Below are 22,195 nucleotides of genomic sequence, written 5' to 3' on the forward strand. Positions count from 1 at the left end.
TGATAGTTTTTCTTCTTCTCTCCACAAGACGCATCGCTTTGGCAAGGCTCCCGAGAGAGAGAGAGAGATAGAGAGGCCCCTTGGTCACGTGGGGTGGAGACCACCTCAACATACTTTCAGGTGACTCCATTATCGACCCGATTCAGGTGCGCGAGATGGCGAACACTACGGGACTATGCTTTCTTTATGCATTTATCGTGGTCTGCATCTGCTGGGTTACTTCTAGCCGCATCTTAGATGTTAGGCTGGTGCTAAGTTTAATTGTATAAATTCTTTAAATATAATTGGAATATATTACACTCGTGGAGTAAAAAAAATATTTCACTATGTGCCTTGTTATTATTTTCTACTACGTCTCTATATTCGAATGCTTTGCCATGAATATGACATCAGGGACATAAAAAATACTGGAAATCACAGTAGAGTCAGGGAAGTCTAAAATGGAAAGTTGGAATGAACTTTGCCGTGGAAATATGGTAAGTTTTTATAATGATGCCCCCTATGTCCGTAAATACGAACGTAAAATAATACATAAATACGTTCGGAAAACATGTTCTGTTTAGGCATAAAAAAGAGCTAGTAGAAATACTTCAAAGAAATTTATATAGCATACATCTCTACCACTCTTAAGCTATTTTTCGAGGTAGATCCCGTGATTTTCCAGGTATTTGTCATAGCATGACACAAGTTTTTGTACATCCTCTTCGTAGAATGTTGCCGCCAGTGTAGTCATCAATGGATTATCATGATTTTTTTCTGCTATTCTTCGCTGATTTCGACGATTTTGATCATCCTCCGTACAGCCCAGACCTCGCTCCAAGCGAAATTCACTCGTTTCTGCATCTTAAGTCTTTTCTTGGCATTTAGCGGTACAACTGCGACGAGGAGCTGGAAGAACATGTTACCTGATGGTTGACTACACTGGCGGTAATATTGTACTTAGAGGGTGTGCAAAAATTTGTGCCGCGCTAGGACAAATACTTGAAAAATCACGGGATTTACGTCGAAAAATAGCGTTAGAGTGGTAGAGATGTGTTCTATAAATTTCTTTGAAATATCTGTACTTGTTATTTTTTATTTCAAAACAGAACTTACCCTATAATATCATTTAAAAGTATTGAAGTGATTAAGGGTGTCTTTAAATTCTTATCTAATGCAGTCGTCACTTAAGATTTACCTGGGGTTATGCATGAATTTTTCTGTTTTGATTGGATGGACACCCTGATTTACAGTATTCGCGGAAAGAATTTTCCATCGCGAGATCGCGTATGCGTCCCAAGCATTCTGGGGGCGGCTTGACGATTGCGAATTAGCAGCTAGCTCTCTTTGCCCGTGGACTGCCCCACTATGACGCTTGCTGCTATTTCTAGACGAGGCAAAACATTCGACTTTCTCGCTGCAGCGTGGAAAATTCTCTCAGTCCGCATGTTATTTTGACTTCCCTTCGTGTGTTTTGGGAATTTGCTTCTCATCAGGGGCCGTATTCTGTAACTCCAAACCGATCGGTGCGGCACCGATTCGTCGGGTGCGACGTCACACCGACTCCCGGTAAGAAGTCGTGCGCTTCTGTACGAACCCGATCGGTGCGGCACCGACGAGAGGACGGGAGATCGTCGGTATCCGTACCGACAGCAAAAAGATGTCGATACGGCCACCGACTAGTGAGTTTCATGAACTCCCCGGTGCGCATTGTACGTTTTATTTTGTTTTTACCTCATCACCGAGGAAATAATGAGGTTTTCTGAAATGTTATCTATTTCTGCCCCTTCGAATACGCCTCTATAATTCACTGTGTCATCATCTATATTAATTACCGTGACAGAAATATAAGATAATGGTTAATAAACATGAGGTTTGCTAACATATAATGACTTTCTCTCATTTATGTTACCACTTAAGTGAAATTTCACTCGCTTGTAATAGGCTTTATTTCTCTCTATCATCATTTATTTGCTCCTTTGACATAAAAAAGATATTTTTGATTAAATATGAGTTTTGCCGCAATGTTATCACTTTATATCACTCTGAATAGGCGACTGTTATTTCACTCATTCATCAATTTGGCGTTTCTCTCGGCATAGAAATAAGATCTTTTTATTTAAGTATGAAGTTTGCCCAACGGTATCAGTTTCTTTCATTTGTAACAGGCAACTATATTTCATTTCATCGTCTGCCATTGATACCCTTGACGATAAAAGAAGATATTTGTTAATAAGTATGAGGTTTACAGCAATATTATAATTTTCTCTCTCTTGGAATGCGCAGCTTATGCATATGTATTTCACCCAATCACAATTTATTTACTTCCTCGTCGTTATATTTCTTTTGATTACACCCAGCTCCATATTTTTATAGCAATTTCCTAACTTGTTCCTCTAATATGACATTTACATTTGCATTTGAATCCTATGTTCACGTTCCATGGTATGTTATTTTCGTCTGCTACGGTGCCTTCCGTTGATAACATTTAGACGGAATTTACTTAATGACAACTATATTACCAAATCATGAATAAATAGTATTATACGGAACCAATATTTAAAAAAAGAAACTACGATCTCAAGGATAGTTTCAATAATTCATTCCAGCAACAACAATCTCCATCACATACAAACTTTATTGTGATGTTGTAATATTGTTTCCTTCGATTCTGTAGGTACAGCATTACTACCACACATTATATAAGCATTGTTAACAACTTATCCAATATCGTTTATCTTAATCTAGCAATAAGTCGTAATTTCCGCAAATAAAAAGATTGAGAATGATGACAACAAACTGTGCCAATGAGTCTTCACTTGTTTTTACCCTTCTCATTGGTGAAGACTCGTTAGATGACTTCTAACTTCGAATGTATTCGGATTTTCCCTGTTTGGGAAGGAGAGGGAACCGTACCGACTGGTTTGATACCGACGACCATACTGAATCGCTGAATTTGCCGTCGTTGTTATGGAAACCGTCGTCGGTACGGAATGATGTGCTGTCGGTGGGCTGGGAAGGGAAACCGACCGGTGCGGTACCGACGAAATACAGAATACGGCCCCAGATCAGGGGCCGTATTCTGTATTTCGTCGGTGCCGCACCGGTCGGTTTCCCTCTCAAGCCCACCGACTGGACATCAAACCGTACCGACAACGGATTCCGCACCGACGACGACACTTTCAGCGATTCTGTAAGGTCGTCGGTTTCAAACCAGTCGGTACGGTTCCCCTTCCTTCCCAAACTGGGAAAATCCGAATATATCCGAAGTTTCACGTGTCTCCACCAATGAAAGAAGGGTAAAAACAAGTGAAGACTCATTGGCACAGTTTGTTGTCATCATTCTCAATCTTTTTATTTGCGGAAATTACGACTTATTGCTAGATTAAGATAAACGATATTGGATAAGTTGTTAACAATGCTTATATAATGTGTGGTAGTAATGCTGTACCTACAGAATCGAAGGAAACAATATTACAACATCACAATAAAGTTTGTATGTGATGGAGATTGTTGTTGCTGGAATGAATTATTGAAACTATCCTTGAGATCGTAGTTTCTTTTTTTAAATATTGGTTCCGTATAATACTATTTATTCATGATTTGGTAATATAGTTGTCATTAAGTAAATTCCGTCTAAATGTTATCAACGGAAGGCACCGTAGCAGACGAAAATAACATACCATGGAACGTGAACATAGGATTCAAATGCAAATGTAAATGTCATATTAGAGGAACAAGTTAGGAAATTGTTATAAAAATATGGAGCTGGGTGTAATTAAAAGAAGTGTAATGACGAGGAAGTAAATAAATTGTGATTGGGTGAATTACATATGTATAAGTGCGCATTCCAAGTGAGAGAGATAATATTGCGGTAAACCTCATACTTATTAACAAATATCTTCTTTTATCGTCAAGGGAATCAATGGCTGACGATGAAATGAAATATAGTTGCCTGTTACAAATGAAAGAAACTGATACCGTTGTGGCAAACTTCATACTTAAATAAAAAGATCTTATTTCTATGCCGAGAGAAACGCCAAATTGATGAATGAGTGAAATAACAGTCGCCTATTCAGAGTGATATAAAGTGATAACATTGCGGCAAAACTCATATTTAATCAAAAATATCTTTTTTATGTCAAAGGAGCAAATAAATGATGATAGAGAGAAATAAAGCCTATTACAAGCGAGTGAAAGTGCGGTAACATAAATGAGAGAGTCATTATATGTTAGCAAACCTCATTTTTATTAACCATTATCTTATATTTCTGTCAAGGTAATTAATATAGATGATGACACAGTGAATTATAGAGGCGTATTCGAAGGGGCAGAAAAAGATAACATTGGAGAAAACCTCATTATTTACTCGGTGATGAGGTAAAAACAAAATAAAACGTACAATGCGCACCGGGGAATTCATGAAACCCACTAGTCGGTGGCCGTACCGACACCTCTTTGCTGTCGGTACGGCTACCGACGATCTCCCGTCCTCTCGTCGGTGCCGCACCGACCGGGTTCGTACAGAATCACACAACTTCTTACCGGGAGTCGGTGTGACGTCGCACCCGACGAATCGGTGCCGCACCGATCGGTTTGGAGTTACAGAATACGGCCCCAGATCACAACCCAACCCCCCCGCCTCAACAACGCATGAAACCTAACTTCTTCCCACACAATCCCACCACCACCAATTTTGAGTGACAATAGAGTCATTACGTAGTGCAATACCAATGTCCTTGATTATGAACATACTCTTCTAATTAAAGGCCGCAGTTTTGCAATAGATCGAATTGGAAAAACAGTTTTCCTATTATTCTAAATTGATAAGAAACTTCCACGAAGTCACACCCGAACCAACACAATATAAAACGTAAAATAGGTAGTTAACAGAGATTGAACCCTAAATGAAATACACGTTGGTAATTGGGCGTTCATATAGCGATGCTTCACCCTCACAGGTACGCGCAATGCCGAAGAGTGTGTTTTGGGAACAAATGAAAGATAGCCTATCGTCCCTAAATTGGAGTGAATTTTACTCTTTAAGTGGTCTCATCGGCTAAGGACGTCTATAAAATACCTGCTAGCTGGTTGCGTGGTTATTCTGCGTTTGCATTTGAGTAGTACGTAGAAATTCTATTTCATGAATGCATGCATGTCGCTCGGAATAGGCTTAAATTCGTTCTTTATACGTTTCTGCTTGAGGAAACAGCTCTTATCTTACGTTGCAGTGGCTGAAACGGCTCTGCTAAATAAAAATTTCCATTGATCAAAGAAAATGGGACTAGATTTCCTGTCATGCTCAGCTGCCATTATTTGCTATTGAAATGAGCCGATGCATCCATAGTACATATTACCATATTTAAATGCATGAAATTAACTAATTCCTTTCATCTGCAAATATATTTCGCTTGCATAACCACCTGGTAAAACCTTGCCTGCATTTCACTGCAAAAAAGAGTGATATTCCTGCGAAAGGCGTGTAGCTCTAAATTTATATTATTTCCAACTTTTGGAATCTACTCAAATTGTTAGTGTAGTTTCTGGAATCATTACTTCAACGTTATACTCATGATTGAAGGGAGCGGTTAAATATATTGATTCTGCGGTATCATTTTCGCTTTTTGAGTGACGCTGGGCTGAGTTAAAGTGATTCACCTTCAATCGTTGTTGTGTTTCGGTAATGAAACTAAATACCTTTAGTACTTACTGACTTACCTTGCAGTCATTAATCTGCCTTCACAACCTAATAATATGGTTATAGCCTCACATTACTGGTCATAACAATATGAGTATAATTTGAAAGTGTGTTTTTATCGTTTTATGAAATCATTAATGTAAGGTCGGCGTATATTTTATTATATTATGTCGTTAGAATGCCAGAAACCGGCGACTGTATTATTTTTACTGTATGCTATCTTTTGTTCTAATAAGGCAATGATGAGGAGTAGGGGACTGTGCTAAAAGAGCTTTCGACTATGCGCTATATATTCGCTCCCTGCTGACTGAGCGTAGGAACCGCTTGCATGTTATGGGAAAGCAGCTTCAACCAATTTTACTGACCAATTTGAACCAATTTGTTCCCTTACTGCATTATTGCGATTCCTTCTCCCAATTGTAGAGTAAAAATATTTCCTCTGAGATAAGGCCATGCTTTGCTTCGAAAGGAATACTGATGAACTGATGAACTAGCAGAATTTTCGGCGCCGCTTCACTGGAAGAATTGTCTGCTGTTTTCGGATTGTGATTGATGACAGTAGTTGTTCCGTACCCTTTGATTGATGAGCTGATAGTGGTGGGTTGATTCGGATTAAATAACTTAACGAATTTCGCTTGGTGCCGATATGTTGCCTGTAGGAATGTCCTGTTTGGAGTTAAGATTCTAGGACTTCATATTTTGTTGTAACTTTTGTGGTCGCTCTCCGGTGATTAACGTTTTTTTTTTCATTTTCGATGAATATATCCATACTTATGAAATTCCGATGCCATTTAATCTCATCGAGAGCTTACCTGTTAAATTGAAGTGAACTTCTATTTTTATCTACTATTTTACACTAGACTTGCATTTTTTTTTCAAATTTGATTATTTTTGTGCAAATATTTTCCACCGCTAAGTGTTTTTTATTTAATAGTTTTCTCAATTCAACTTTTCTATTAGTTCTTTTATGCTCATCTAAGAATCTTTTTCTCCTGCAAACCCGCAGAAAAATCTTATTTGTTTATTTACCAGTGATTTTTTTTTTACATTCTGTTAGCCGGCCTCGGTGGCGGTGGGGTAAAGTCCACGCCTGCCAGTCCGTAGGTTGTTGGTTCGTATCCCGCCCGGGTTGGTAATCCTTGGCATGGATATTTGTGTTGTGCTTTGTTAATCCTCCGTTGTGAAGGCCTTTATGTTCTGTTTACGGAGAGTTAGAAATATTTAAATAAATGATGCCTACGAAATCAAGTATGCATTTTATTCTGTAGGAGACGTTGAAAAGCCTACATCTACATCTACATAATACCCCGCAAGCCGCCTAAAAGGCGTGTGGCAGGGGGTGTTAGGACACCAGCCGTTTACAGCTATTAAAAAAAAAAAAAAAAAAAAAAAAGAAGTGCTCTAACGAGGTTGGGACAAGCGTTTATTAAAGTCCTTTATTGTTCGGGGGAAAAACGAATTCTTATATCTATCCGTTCGGCTAAAAATCTCTCTTAATTTATCGCTTCTGTCGGACCTGGAAATATAGTGTGGCTCTAAGATTATGTTCTCTGTGTCGCTCTTAAATATATCCATTCTTAATTGTTCAAGCAATCTAAGCCTAGCGCGCAGCCTCCGAGTCTCCAACGGCTCCCAGCCTAATTCGCTTAACATCTGGGTAACACTGTCAGTACGCCCGTAGCGGTTTTTGACGAAACGCGCAGCCTTCCCTTGTATCTTATTCAGCTCGCGGATTAAGTCTTTCTGCACTGGATCCCATACACTCGCTGCATATTCAAGGTGCGGTCGGACGAGAGCGAAATAGCACCTTTCTTTTACTTTCTCATCCGAAAATCTTCCCACAATACGCTTGACGAATCCTAATTTCTTCAGGGCTATGCCGCAAATATTCTTTATATGAGTTCCCCACGTGAGGTTCGAGGTTATCGTAACTCCCAGGTACTTCACTTCGTCTGTTGCCTTTATGTTAATGCCATCCACTGCATAAACATTGTCAGTGTTGGACGAATTCCGCAAAAAATGTACCGCCATGCATTTGCTCAGATTAAGTTCGAGTCCCCACTCTTGACTCCACAAATGAACGTTGTTTAAGTCCGATGATAGATTTCCATAGTCAGAGTGATCACTAATTTCGCGATAGATGACAGCGTCGTCAGCAAATAAACGTATTTTACTGCTAATGCGGGAGCACAGATCGTTAATGTATATAATGAACAACAGGGGGCCGATTACGCTTCCTTGTGGAACACCTGATGTAACTTTTACAACATCAGAGCTAATTCCGTCAAGAACTACTTTTTGTTTACGATCTCTGAGGAAGTCGCGTATCCAGTTTACAACTGTTTCGTTTAATCCGCATGACTGTAATTTGTATAAAAGTTTGTTGTGAGGTACAGTGTCGAAAGCTTTCTTAAAATCTAGAAATAGTGCGTCAACTTGTCTTTTCGATTCACCAGATTTTATAACGTCGTGAAGAAAGAGCGCGAGCTGTGTTTCGCAGGATCTATTTTTTCGGAATCCGTGCTGACAGTCATGGAGGAAGTTACGTCTGTCCAAGAAAGTCATGATATTACTAACAACGATATGTTCAAGTATCTTGCCTATAATTGATGTTAGGGAAATTGGACGGTAGTTTCCTGGGTCATTTCTGTTTCCCTTTTTGAAAATGGGTGTAACACTTGCAATTTTCCAGTCGGGCGGTAACTTCCCTTCGGAGAGTGACTTCTTGAATATGATCTCTAAGTAAGGCGCGATCTGTGGAGCTAACTCTTTGAGGACACGCGCGGGTATTCCCTCCGGACCCGGAGATTTACTATTCTTAATCGATTGTAGTTGTTTCGTTATCCCATCACGTTTTATAGATATTTCTTCCATCAAATCCTCAGTATATGGGATGTCTAAATTGAATTGAGTATCGCCAGTAGTGTATACACTTTCGAAGTGGGCATTTAAAGTGTTAGCTTTGTCAATATTTTCGGTGACAAGTTTACCATCTTTATCAAATAACGAATCTAAACCTAGTGGTAATCCTGAGTACTACGTCCGTCTTCCTCCCAATTACGCAATCAATAATATTTATTCCTCCTTGTAATTTCTTTATATTTTTGTGTCTCGCCACTCTACCCGTCGAAGTATTGGATTTACGAAATAGTGTGGTTTCATATTATTTTTTGTTTGCCTAAATCGAAAGATTATTACTCCTGGAGTACGTATTTCACGCTTGTAGATTTTTTAATGACGATATCTATTTTTCTCGATTAAATGAAAGCAAAAATTTCAAGCGCGCGAAAACGCGACGGGTAAGTATGAATGCCGGGAAAACTCCCGTGTGACGTCATTCTGGTTCCCGCTGTCGCTAAGTGAGGAGACCTTGGGGCGAGGCTTTGAGCGCTGATACGATGCAGGCTGCTAGCAGGTAGCAGAGTACCCTGCTAGCAGGTAGCGATTTGCTTAAATAAGGATTATTAATACCGTAGCAAAAAATGGAAACTTTCCGACCATAGAAAGTTTTGAATAGGTGATTATTGAGAGATGTTTCCCTGAGCTCGGTGCCTCATGCATGCATTGGTAATCTTAGACGATGTGAAACTCCTATCTACTCGTATAGAAACTAGGTCCCTGTGACGTCACGTGGAGTGGCATCGCATGGGCGCCAATCTGGCCTTTTTCAAATGAGGTTAAAATTCACCATCAACGTTCGTCTAAACTGGGATTTCTAAAACCAAATAATTTGTATAATATGAATAAATTAATGGTGGGTAACGAATCGCAATCACTGCCTTTCGTTTTCTTTGATGAAGGAAACTACCCTATTACTCAGACCTAATTATTATTAGATAATGACCTTATAAAGTTCATAATACTCTTTTTATATGATCGCTTTACCTTCGCTTTCGCCCAGAAAAGTTTTATCTCGAACTCAATTTTTCAAATAAGGCCATAAAGTCTTAAAATAAGGGCTTTGTGACGCCCACATTATGTACTTGAAAACGATGGAACAACTATTGGTGCTCAGATTTAACCTAGATTTCCAGATACTAAACATGTGAGGTTACTTTTCTGGAAATAACCAAATATTGTTTTAAGACTTTAGAAGTGTAGATAAAATGGAGGTTTTGACTAAATACGAAAAATTATTTATTCTATTTTCTAATCGTATTATGAAAGAAAACTTTAGAGACTTGCATAATCTATTGTAATAGTGGATTGGTTTAGTACGGAGTACTTATCAATTACTTACCGAAACAAGATTGCTCGATGAAATGGTGTTTCAGTAAGTTGGCTTATGCTGTTTATCGAGTGAGGTTAATGAGAGATGGACCTACGAGCTTGTCCGGGCTTGTGTTCATGGTGTTTACACTGGCTGGAAATGGCTTGATTATACTCTCTCTGAGCTAACTAATTATATTTTGGTGCGCGCTGTTATGGCCGAGTTTAGGTGGATTCATCTATCATCATGACATTCATTAGGCGGACCCGGTTATCAACGTGGCTTTCCTCTGTCGTCCTTACAATTACGAAATGATACGAAACGGGTATACAGTATATTCGTAATGCTCGAACGCTTACTTATTGCTAATTTTAGCTAATGAAGAACTTACAGGTGTCTTCTCAGTTCGAAATAATATAGAAAGGTTTTGATAATTCATTTTTTCAGCCCTTTTTCGGGGTGAATATATTTTAGGTTACTTTTCATTTACATGTCTTACTAAAATGGCCGATAACTATGTATATGGGAGTAATAGTTGTCGGAAAAGTAACTTTGTCCTGTTATACAGATTTTAGAAGAAAATGGGATATTTAAGGTTGGGTATATTTTTGGAATTTGGTTTCTTAAATACCAAAATTTTCATGTAAAAATTCAAAAGCACTTGGTCCTATTATTTTTTGATCAACCGAACCCTCTACTGGAGTGATTTGTTCCCCTTTAAAGTTGGACATTCCTGTCTTGCGCAGGTACTGTTTTGACACCCCCAGGATTTTGTAAGCAAAGGTAAAGAATCCAATGGAGAAAGAAGGTAAAAGAAATTGAATACGTCATACGTGAAAAGCCATTGTTTACAAATACTTTTATTTTAAGACACGTTTCAACGCTTGATTGTCATCGTCAAGGCAACTGATGTCGGACATCTATATTGTTGTCATGAATCAATTGTCATGGTGATGACTCGTTGAAGCTGGTTGACAATAAAAACAACACTGTTGGCAGGATGTCTATACTATTTAAATGAGGACGCATAGGCTTTGTGATTTACCGTCTTTACCAAGGACGGCCCTGTGGTATTTCATGAAGGGAATACTTTATATCAAGGCGGCAGATATCCGTCATCCATCTCGGTGGTGTAGGTGGGCCTATCGCTCGGTACTATCGAAATGCCGACCCCTCCCTACTTCCCCCTCGCGGTTGATTCAATCACCCCCTGGGGGTGGCCCCTGTTTTGCCATCCAATCGCCATAAACCCCGTCCCTTTGGCAACTCTCTGCCTTTGACGTTTCCCCCCCTGACACAGGAGCCCTGCCGTGCTAGTCCCGCGTTTACGCATTCAACGCGAAATGCCGTCATCCCGAGACCGAGCACTTCAAAGGGTGATGCTATATACCTATATGTATGTATAAGCTCAGCGCTGGGTGGGTATTGGTTACCTACCGAGCGGTTTGTTATGTCGTGGACGACAGGATGGGAACCCTAGCGGAGATCTTCAACCCTTTTGAGTCCTGAGCTAATATCACTGTCAGATCGTGCGATAAACGAATTTGCGTATTGGTTGCCGGTGAAATGATCAACGATAGTTTCCCTTAAGTAGTGGTGATAGGTCATCGAATTAGCTGTATTATTAATTATTACATTAAGGTAACAACGTCATCATTCAAAAATATGAGTAAGCACTGAATTACTTCTTATGCAAAAATGAATATTAAACATTTCAACAAACAAATTAATCAATTAACTCAGTCATTAACTGCGAAGCAAAACTCAGTAACAACGTAATACCAGCAACAACGTTATCAATCAACAGAGGTACGAGGTATAGCTATTTATTTTTGTTGGTATTTTACCGGTTCTAGTGAGGTTAAATTGGTCATTTTGCGAATAAAGCAGACCTGTTAGATTTCCCAAATCGAATTCCCGTTTCAGTTCACAGTGAGGCCTATTTCCTTTCATTGCATTTATAAATACCTCGCTCACCTAACACTCTCCCATATAACTCGGATTTTTCTATCATTTTTCCTGCTTAGAACTCGGTCCGTTTGAACCCCTTTCTCCTCGCTGTCCCAAGAGTTTTCTTCTCCTTGTCCGCCATGTCCAGCACACGATGGTCGATGAAAAACATGATGGATGAACTTCGATTTTCGGTGATATGACGCCCTATTTGACCGTGTGCTGTGGATATTGAGTGAAAATCGTTCCTTTTGGGTCATACTGAGTTAATTATAGCGATAAATTCATTTATTGTTCTTGGATTGAATTGCTTTGGAATATTGTATCAATATACAAGGTGTGCAAGACAATACGGGAATAAACCAATCAGACTATCGGAAAACAAATAAGGGAAATTGTCTCAGGAATAGTGTGCAATAGACATTAAGGTAACAACGCTATCATTAAAAATATGATTAAGCACTGAATTGCTTCTTCTAACACACAAATGAATATTAAACATATCAACATACAAATTAATCGATTGACTTAGTCAATAACTACGTAACAAAACTCAGTAACTACGTAACAACGTTATCAATCAACAATGTTGGAAAAACTAAATTGCTTCTTCTAACAAAACAATGAACACTAATCATAAACAGATGAATGAATTACATGGTCAGCATATATGGGTCACTGGAAAGGAAGTGAGTGACAATATTTCTCTTATTTCCAGTGATGCACTGTGTTTTACCTGTTTCGGAAAATCATTCTTCAACTTTAAGGCTATAACTGTAAATGATTCTTTGACTGCTTTTGTTTGGAACTGGTGAGCATACAAATAACACTGGTCTTGTGTTGCTACATCATTCGCGTTTTTACAGCTAGTGAGAAAAATATCCAGGCTGAATTAAGAGCGATGATTATAATTTAAGAAATTGAATCAGACCGCAAGGTGCAGTATAACAAAAGCTCCTTGTTTTGTTAGACAGAAGAGTACCTTAGGTTGGAGGGGATGAATGAAATACGAGGTGAGAGGATTCGAGTCGTCGCATATTAAGTTTTCCAGGGTGACCCTCTGTTCTAGTAAGTTAGGGAGAGTCATGCAGTTGTGTCCCGGAAGTAATGGGATGTCAGGGAAAATGAGAAAATAATACATTTGTAAAGTTCAAACTGTTATTTTTCTTCGGCGTTGCACGTACCTATGAGGGTGAAGCATCGCTATCCGAACGTCCCATTACCAACGTGTCATTCATGTGGGGTTCAATCTCTGTTAACTATCTATTTTACGTTTTATATTGTGTTAGTTCGGGTGTTTTTCGTGGAAATTTCTTGTCAATTTAGAATAATAGGAAAACTTTTTCCAATTTGATTTAGTGCAAAATTGCGGCCTTGATTTAGAAGAGGATGTTCATTGGATTGGTATTCGATTACGTAATGACTTTATTGTCACTCAAAATTGGTGGTGGTAGGATTTTGTGGGAAGAAGTTAGGTTTCATGCGTTGTTGAGGTTATGTGTTAGGTTGGAGGGCTAGTGATCTGATGGTAAGCAAGTTGGCTCGGCTGGGGAACGGTCGCACGCGTAGCGGTCAAGTGGCAATTCTGTAAAACAAATCCATGCTCCTGTTGACTCCAACGAGGTTATTATTGATTATTTATCCAGATTAAATTTGTATCAATTGTAATTTATAAAATCCGGATATTCAAATGTGATGGAGTTGAATTATCCCATATTGAAATGAATATTTGCAATTATCCACGATTGTAAAAGTCTCACTTCATTATCAGTGTGTCATCATCAAGGTGAGGTAGTAACGTTGAAACCTAGGTTGTAATCAATTCTATAATCGTTGAAAATTGCTGGTTATTATTTCAATAACCTTAATTTGTTTTAAAGTTAATGTTAGACTTTCAATTTTTTTATCTCCTGTAAAATTTAGTATCTAATGATTTTACTACGAGAAAATATAGGACAAATTTGGAATGCATTCGGAGTACATCGAGATTCTTTCTGAAGTTGTAAGAAATAGCCTCAAATTCCTTGTTATATTCCTCTCTCCCTTAACAAACTTACGTCATCCTGACAGTCACCCGACCCACCCCCCCCCCAAACTGGAAGCATTTGGGGTTGTAGGTGTAAGGGTAGAGAGAGTTGCTCGCAGGGAATGGAGATGGCGGTAGAGATCAAGACAGCGAAAGGGAAAAGTGGGCGGGGTCTGCTGCAAAGGGTGACTTAGGGTGGGGTGGCTTCGTGTGCGTGAATAGTGTTGGGCGGACTATTTTGGCATCGGGCCCTGCGTTCCAGCATTGCGTCTGCGTATAAATACTCACCGACTGCTCTTCGGACATTGTCATCCATTTCTCATCCATTAGGCAGAATTCCTCTTTCCTCGGGTTGTTGCACTAAGCCGACTAGAAGTACAGAGTTTGAATGAATAATTTGCTGGTATCCTGCCAGTATTTTAATTTTTCGATTGGTTTTAATTCCTGCGTGCCATAAAGAAAACAGTGACGTAGCATTACTGGCGTTCTGTTTCTGCCATACCATTCCGTTTGCTTTCACTGGGATAGTACGAGGATTGGCCAGAAATTAATGCACCAATATTTTCCCTTCGACATTTATTTATGGCGCATTATGATAATTACTCACACGGAACAATGACGTTTCATCTACACACCCTATTTTTCGACTTAATGTCGAATTAATGGAAAAAGAAAGCGGAAAGCCAAAGGTCCGTCATTCGATTCCCGGTCCAGGGGAATTTTTTCTCATGGCAATTCTTGTATATTTCACCGCCGTTCACGCGGCAGGGTTTGAAATATTACTTATACCGCTTTGCGCGGCTTTAGCGCAGGTTTGGGGCTCTCATCCGGTTGTGGTTTCTTGGAAGTCCTTTTTCCCTCGCGTTGCCATCCTTGATGGACCGCGAGGGCCTATCACCTAGTACCATGAGCCTCGGTATATTTGCCATGGGAATTAAAGAACCTGGATAGCATAATGGTCTGCGTAGTGGCCCGGAAAGGCAAAGGTCCGTGGTTCGATTCCCGGTACAGGGGAATTTTTTCTCATGGTAATTCTTGTATATTTCACCGCCGTTCACACGGCAGGATTAGAAATGTTACACAAGCCTCGTATTTTCAAACCAGATAGCCTATTAAGGAGAGATGTGCCAGACGTATTCTAATGTAATTTTGACATGTTTTAGTGAAATAACTGTCGAATTCCACGGTGTAGTATTTTATTTCAGTGCATGAAATAGATGTAAATCTTTTAATTGCCTAATGTCAGCAGAAATTAAGTTTTGGCGTGTCGATTTTGTGTAGAAAATTCGGTCACATGAGAATAGTTAGGTTGAAAAATGATTTAACTGTTATGGCTTTAAAAAAAATTAATATCACCGCACCTAAAAGAGCGTATTTATGGTCTTCAAAGCGGGGAAATCTAACGAACGGTTTGGATCCACATCCAGACTTAAATTACATTTTAATCTACCCAGGAGGAACTCGAACCCGTAACTACGGTTTGGAAGGGGTAGTTTTACCTTGCTGCCTTCGAGGCTGACTTGAAAGTATTAAAGTAAAATGTCTGAAAGAAGAATATTTCTCCTCTTGCAGCAAAATACATATATAACCATTCTAGCCCAGTAGACTCTCAACCAGAGCTTTGTATTCAAGGGAGCATGTAAATCATTACATGTTTGTCCTTGTTTGTCCATATTGAATTGAATATTTTATGGCTATTGGCACAATTTCTTTGCTCTCATATTAGATAAGTTACAGAAGAAGTGTTATTTCCTGGAATTGGATTACAAAGATGAGCAAAATAAAAAAAGTATGGGCCTGCGGCTTATTTTTTCTTCCACCACTCTTCAAAAATTAATCCGTATTCGCGATTTTTATAAGTTACATAAAAACCAACTTAATATTCCTTTCAATGCATGGATGCTTCCATTTAAAAGATTATATTCTTATTTATGAGCTCTTTACCACGACAGAACCTTAAAAAAATCGTCGTAAAATAACGGCAAAGAATCGAAACTACAAATAGCTAGTATCCATTGTTATGCGAGAGAAAAAAAATTGTTTCCGCCAGGGATCGAACCTGGGACCTTCCGCGTGTTAGGCGGATGTGATAACCACTACACCACGGAAACACTTGTGGGGACGGCAAGTATTTGCGTTTTAGTACAAGGTGAAAGTAGCTTTGACCTACTTAAAAGCGAAATGTAAATGGCCGTGGTGCTGAAGAATTTAATCATTTTCTTCAGTGCCATGTTAGTTTATTTTTTATTTTTATGCTGATTTATGTTCTTTTCTATATGGGTTACTAATTGGGCATATTTAATCGGAGTATCACATTAATTCATTCTTCGCAAATGAAAGCTCTCGTACATTTTTCCGCCCTGTGATGTCTAGTTATTCTTGGGTCTCATTAGTTCACTATCATAGAAATAATGCGGAGGCACAGCGGTTAAAAGACCAGATAAAAGAATTCTCTTTTCACTTGTTTTTGGCGTCCTTCACTGGGCGAAGATAAATCGATATCCATCTCTCAAAATTTAAATGAAAGTCAATCAAAATTGTACTTACTACCTGAATATTACCGAAAACGGGAATACGAGCATTTACCAGTCATTAATTTAATGCATATTTGCTTACTGAAGCTATAGTTTCACTTTCCTATCTACCATTTATTATGCCAGAACCATAGGCTAAAAAGACGGAACTATTTTTCCATATTTCGGACAGTTATCTCGAATAAAGTGTACACTATTAGGATTTAAACTGTGGTTTTACGACATTATATTACTCTGAACTCTAATTTAAAAAATGTGTTTGGTGCATTTGAAACATTAGTGTACTTCTCTGTTAGTGTCTGCCCATATCGAAACAGGAAGTATCCTTTAGTTTCAGGAAAATCTGGTTTATCAAAAGTGTTAATTGTATTATTAAAATGTATCGCTCATCATTTAGAATTCTCGTGTAATTATTCGCTCACAGATACTAGTTTACTCTCTATCGCCTCTGAAAATGTATATGTATGCTCTTTTTATGACCTTTTCCCGTAGACTAGAAAATCCCTAGTCGAAAAGGACTCAGCTTTATGCCACACCGCGGGGGAGTGGCCTGCCTTTAGTAGTTTAAATTCGCGAAATTTCGACGAGCCCTCTCGCATGCTTAACCAAATGCCGTATTCGTCTTCTTCGGGAACTTCCTTGAGTTTCCATTCATCCCTTGTAGTGTTTCGCCTCCTCCTTTCGCAAACTCCGCCGAGTTTCCTCGTTCTTTCTCCTTTCCGCTATTCCTGGAACGTGTCGCCCCCGCGCTGTTAATCTTCCAGCCTCTCCTTCCTGGATTCCTCTTTTTCCTCGTCCTCCATCCCTCCCGTTTCCGACTAATCTTGAGCTTCCCTTACTCTCATTTCACTTTCTCTCTCTCGCACGCGGAGTTCATTTCCTGAAGAATTTCTTCGAAGCCAGTCCTTCAGTCTTTCCAAAACCATCGCAGGAATTGCCACGATTTCTTATTCTCATGTCTACATGTATATACTATTTAAAAAATATTCGATGATGTCGTGTTGACGATTCTTGCCTCCCTAATGACTTGGGAATTATATTTTTCAACTCTCTTTGGATTTCTTGGATTCGCAATTCCCTTGCCTAATTCAAATTCTATATTCATGAAATCAATTCTATATTATGAAATTTTCTTTGGAAACGGTAGTGCCCTTACGGTCGGCTCTTATATTATTAATACATTCATGTGCAATTGTGAACGTTCGTTGACATGTTGCTTTAGTTTCCCCTTGTGAGCGAATTATGTTTTACATACAACTGTTTACTAAAAATAATTGTTTAAAAAAGTCCAATAATCCCTGTTATTGGCACCCTTTATCCAGTTATTTGCACACTGTTTTCCAGTTATTGGCACACCAGTTTTTCATGCACTGATTAGCACATTTAAAAAAAATTTATTATATATTAAAGAAATATAGCCTTTTTCAGCTACTGAATCGATCATTATCTTACCTGTAAGTATGTTAATGCAGTGAGAGGTGGCAATATATCATTAAAGGAAAATCCAATGATGTAACATGAAAATTTTACGCTATAATGATTTTACACTCAAAACAAATTATTTATTATTATGCGAATTCGTTTTTTCCCTGAACCATAAGGGACATAAATAAATGCTTGTCGTAATTTTGTTTGATCATTTTCTTTTTATATGTGAACGGCTGGTGTTCTAATACCCCCTGCCACACACCTTATTAGGCGACTTGCGGTGTAGTGTGTAGGTGTAGACATTTACTTCACTTAAGTTCAATACTCTGCCCGTCGAATGGGGCGATAAGCCGTGGTCCCCCAGCGCCTCTCGACAAGAGCAGGCCAACTCCGACTCCCGGTTACCTTCTCTCCAGTCTTCAACCCCTATCCGTCCCTGTGGCGCTATTCACATTTGCTGTCGGTCATCTCCTCAAATTACCATATCTCGGATCCATATTTTAAAATTTCTGGCTGTTCTTTCAATAAATAGCTTTGAGTTGTATCAGAGATCCTGGTTAACTGCATGGTATTGGATTTACCTCACAGAGGTATCGGAAAAACTGAGCTTATAATGCACCCAGTTTTTCGGTCCTCAGTTACTTTGTGGCGGACTATCTAGCTTTGAATAATGAAATGAGGGACATTGAAGGAATCCGTGCCGTCTCCCACATTACCGCAGCTGCTTATTTCTCAATAATTAATGTAATTTTTTCACCTTCGTTTTTTGTGTGTTTATTGGGAGTGCCACAAGTAATTAATTCATGAAGAGTTTTTACAGAGAGGATGCTATGCCGAGAACTACCCCCGCGTAAAATATAAGTAAAATTATGTTGTATTTTTATGGAGTGGAGAAGGTCTGTAGTGATTTTCTTAACTTTGATGAATGAAATAATGAACTTTATTCTATTCAGAACGGTATATAGGTATAGTGGGATGATGAACAGCTGATTTTATGTTGATAGAAAAAAATGGCTTCTACGTTATGGTAAGAGTTTTTGTTAATACATTGGGAAAATAGCTATTCATATCTTGGTAATGTTATTTTAAGAATTGACGCACAAAAGAAGTCATAGCAAGAACTCGGTTTATCATGCGCGCAGTCACAATACATTTTATTCAGTGGTATGGTCGTAACCAGTTTACAATTTTGTATCGTGTTAAATGTCATTCTAATTTCATTGAATGGTTATTCCATTTCATTATAATTATTTTATTCGCTTCAAAATAGCTAGTTGTCTAGATTATCGTAAGATTTGTAATTAATACGGGCGAAGCTTATCTAATAATCAGGATTGAAGTGGTGAAAAATACTTGCGATGTAGGCCTGACTCATGAAACCGCATTGTAAAGCTGTGGAAAATACTTTGAATGAAACAACAGATATTTCATGGCATTCAATTGGGTGGTTTCCTATTTTTTTTATAGCCTAAATCGAAAGATTATTACTCCTGGAGTACTTATTTCACGCTCTTAGATTTTCGAATGACGATATCTATTTTTCGCGATTAAACGAAAAGTGAAAAATTTCAAGCGCGTGAAAACGCGACGGCTAAGTAGGAATGATGGGAAAAAGTCCGTGTGAAGTATTTCTTGTTCCCGCTGCCGCCCTGTGAGGTGACCTCTAGGCGAGGCTTGAGCGCTAATACGACGCAGGCTGCTAGCAGGTAGCTGAGTCAACACCACCTAGAGAGTGTCTAGGTGGTGTTGGCTGAGTACCCTGCTAGCAGGTAGCGCTTGGCTTAAATATGGATTATTACTACCTTATTAAACGAAGAAAACATTCCGACCTCAGACAATTTTAATTAGTGATTATTAAGACGTTTCCCGGAGCTCTGTGCCTCATGCATGCATTGGTAATCTCAGACGATGTAAAATTCCTATCTACTCTTATAGAAACTAGGTCCCTGTGACGTCACGTGGAGTGGCATCGCATGGACGCCAATCTGGCCTTTTTCAAATGAGGATAAAAATTGACCATTGCGATTCTTCTAAACTGGTAGTTCTAAAACCAGATAATTTGTATATTATGAATACACTAATGGTGGGTAACGAATCGCGACCAATGCCTTTCGTTTTCTTTGATGAAGGAAACTACCCTATTGTCTAATTAAAGGCTTTGATGTGCAGTAATTTGATTGTTCGTGGCTTAGCATTTCTGGGAACTGGATGATTTTAATAGTCCTAGCATAGGTATTAGGCTATCAAATTAGAGATATTATCCAGCTCAACCCGTGGCTTCTGTCCTGTCGTGGGTCAAAGTGATTTGCTTAATAGACTGCTTTTTGATGAGGACACCAAGGACGCCTACCAAAAGTCTAATCCTTAATTCGGCCCTCGCGTGACTAATTGCAAACGCATTACCATGATAACGTGAACGCTTGCCTGAAAATTTTAATATCTTTTGCGATAATTTCTCTTTTGTTGCCATTTTATTATTCTCTCTGGCTTGGTAATGGCTTGATTAAGTGATATTTAGCAACGTTTTGTGTAGGAAACGTAAAAAAGTGTGTTCCATTTCATGACGGGTTGTTCTTAACACCTTAAAACGTGTGGGCATGTTTATGTGACATACGATTCGCAAATTGTTGAAGCCCATCAACAAACTCTAGTTCCGGAATCTTTTGATTTGACTCAAAAATGCTTTGCTGCATATTATTTCGTTTACTGGGTTTGCAATGTAAAATTTAATGGGTAAAAAGCTGGGAAAAGTCCTCGCTGGTTTGGATGAAAATATTATCTCGTAAACCATCTCTACCTAAATCTTTAAGGCGTGCTGCAGTTATATTAACATCGCATTTTCATCTTCATTTCGCTTCGTGTAAGTAATCAGTTGGGTTAAATACGGGATTTTTTAATGAAGCAGAATTTTATTTTCACCAGCTTTTGTGAAGTGCTCTGACTTGTCATGTGATTTATGCATTTGGTTTACTGACCGAAATTCAGCCATTCGATTCGAGGTTGTTATTTTTCTCTCGGAAATTTTCAATTGTTTCGCAAATAAAATTTTCTCATCGGGCTAATTCAAGTGTGCTATATAAGTTCGTGATATCTTCCGTATTAAATGATTAAGGTGTTTTTATTTATTTTCACTCTTCATGTGATGTCTCTTATTTACAAACGGTTCCCTTGTTTCCGTAGTCGGTTGTGAGTTGGTACTCATCAGACTACTGTCTATAATAATTAATTTGTCTTTACCTATTTCTTGGAAATCATGTTTTAAAAGTCTACACTATTGTTTGTACTCTGATAGCGCTGCATTTCCATGTGTAGGAAAAATGCAGATTTTCGCTTTACTATGAAAGTTGTTTTGACCAATACCTGGTATTAGGTGCGTTGCATCGTAAATGTAGTGGGCGTCCCGACTGAAACTTCCGGATTAGATTTCTTGAATAGATGTTTTTGCATGCGTATTCTTTCGATTAAAATTCAATTTTTTCGTGAGTTGTTTAGTCTCAATTTTATATCAATTAGGTAGTATAAATAAATTCATTGAAACCCTAACGTGCTTGCTTTGTACAATGCATTTGGTTTTCAATATCAAATGGGGTCTCATGCGTAAGCAGTATTTTTTTATATTACGGGCGAATTTATTTTTTAATGCTTGAGTTTGTAACACTTAATTTTGAGTTGGATGTTGGTGTGATGATTTATGGGAGAAGGACAATGAAGCGGGCAATAATGAGCAGCAGAGGTGGAATGGAGCAATTGTTGTTGACGGCGCGGGAGGGAGAGTATGGTTGTAAAAGTTGTGGCGTGCGGTGTGTCTTTCCTCGTGTCTCTTTGCTCCCGAGTTTTTCGCTGAGAGGTACGTCACCTTTAACTTATAAAAAGTGTTGATAAACTGTATTAACCATATTTGTGAAGTTTGAAGAGGAAATAAAAAACGTTACAAGTTGAATCACATAGTCGTAACGGAGCAGTCTTCAGTGGCTATGTTGCGATATTTTACCTAATACTCCGCTGGGTGGCTCCGTTGGTCATCTCCTCATGGCTTATACCTGGAAACGATTAATCAGATTTTGAGTGCTTCGTTATAAATTACAAGTGGTGCCTCATTTATTTTTATATCTCCTAATTCTCCCCAAGTGACCGTTTTCACGTAATCCGCCTCAGTTCCCGGTTCATTACGATTTGAGCCTTGGTCTTTTTGTCTCTCATCTCAACCTTTTCCCTTCACCCCACCCTCCTCATTTTCAACGAATTCAGTGTCGCTCCTGGCTATTGGAAATTATACAGTTGACCTCCGATATCTTGATGTTTGCGTGCCGTGTGTTCCGGAAAATTTATTATTTTATACAAATATGGAATTAAACGAGTGAGGAAAGTCA

General features: G+C 38.7%; 1 protein-coding gene and 1 non-coding gene across 2 annotated transcripts in view; one reads left to right on the forward strand and one right to left on the reverse strand.

Annotated features, from left to right (window-relative positions):
• The window catches only part of LOC124160142 (calcium uniporter protein, mitochondrial), an 807,757-nt gene that overhangs the window by 169,583 nt on the left and 615,979 nt on the right, over positions 1 to 22,195 (forward strand). The window lies entirely within an intron of this gene.
• On the reverse strand, positions 15,902 to 15,974 carry Trnav-aac. The gene has a single exon. It is a non-coding gene; the product is annotated as a tRNA-Val (tRNA).

The sequence above is a fragment of the Ischnura elegans genome, chromosome 6 (genome assembly GCF_921293095.1).
Source record: "Ischnura elegans chromosome 6, ioIscEleg1.1, whole genome shotgun sequence".
Classification (NCBI taxonomy): domain Eukaryota; kingdom Metazoa; phylum Arthropoda; class Insecta; order Odonata; family Coenagrionidae; genus Ischnura; species Ischnura elegans.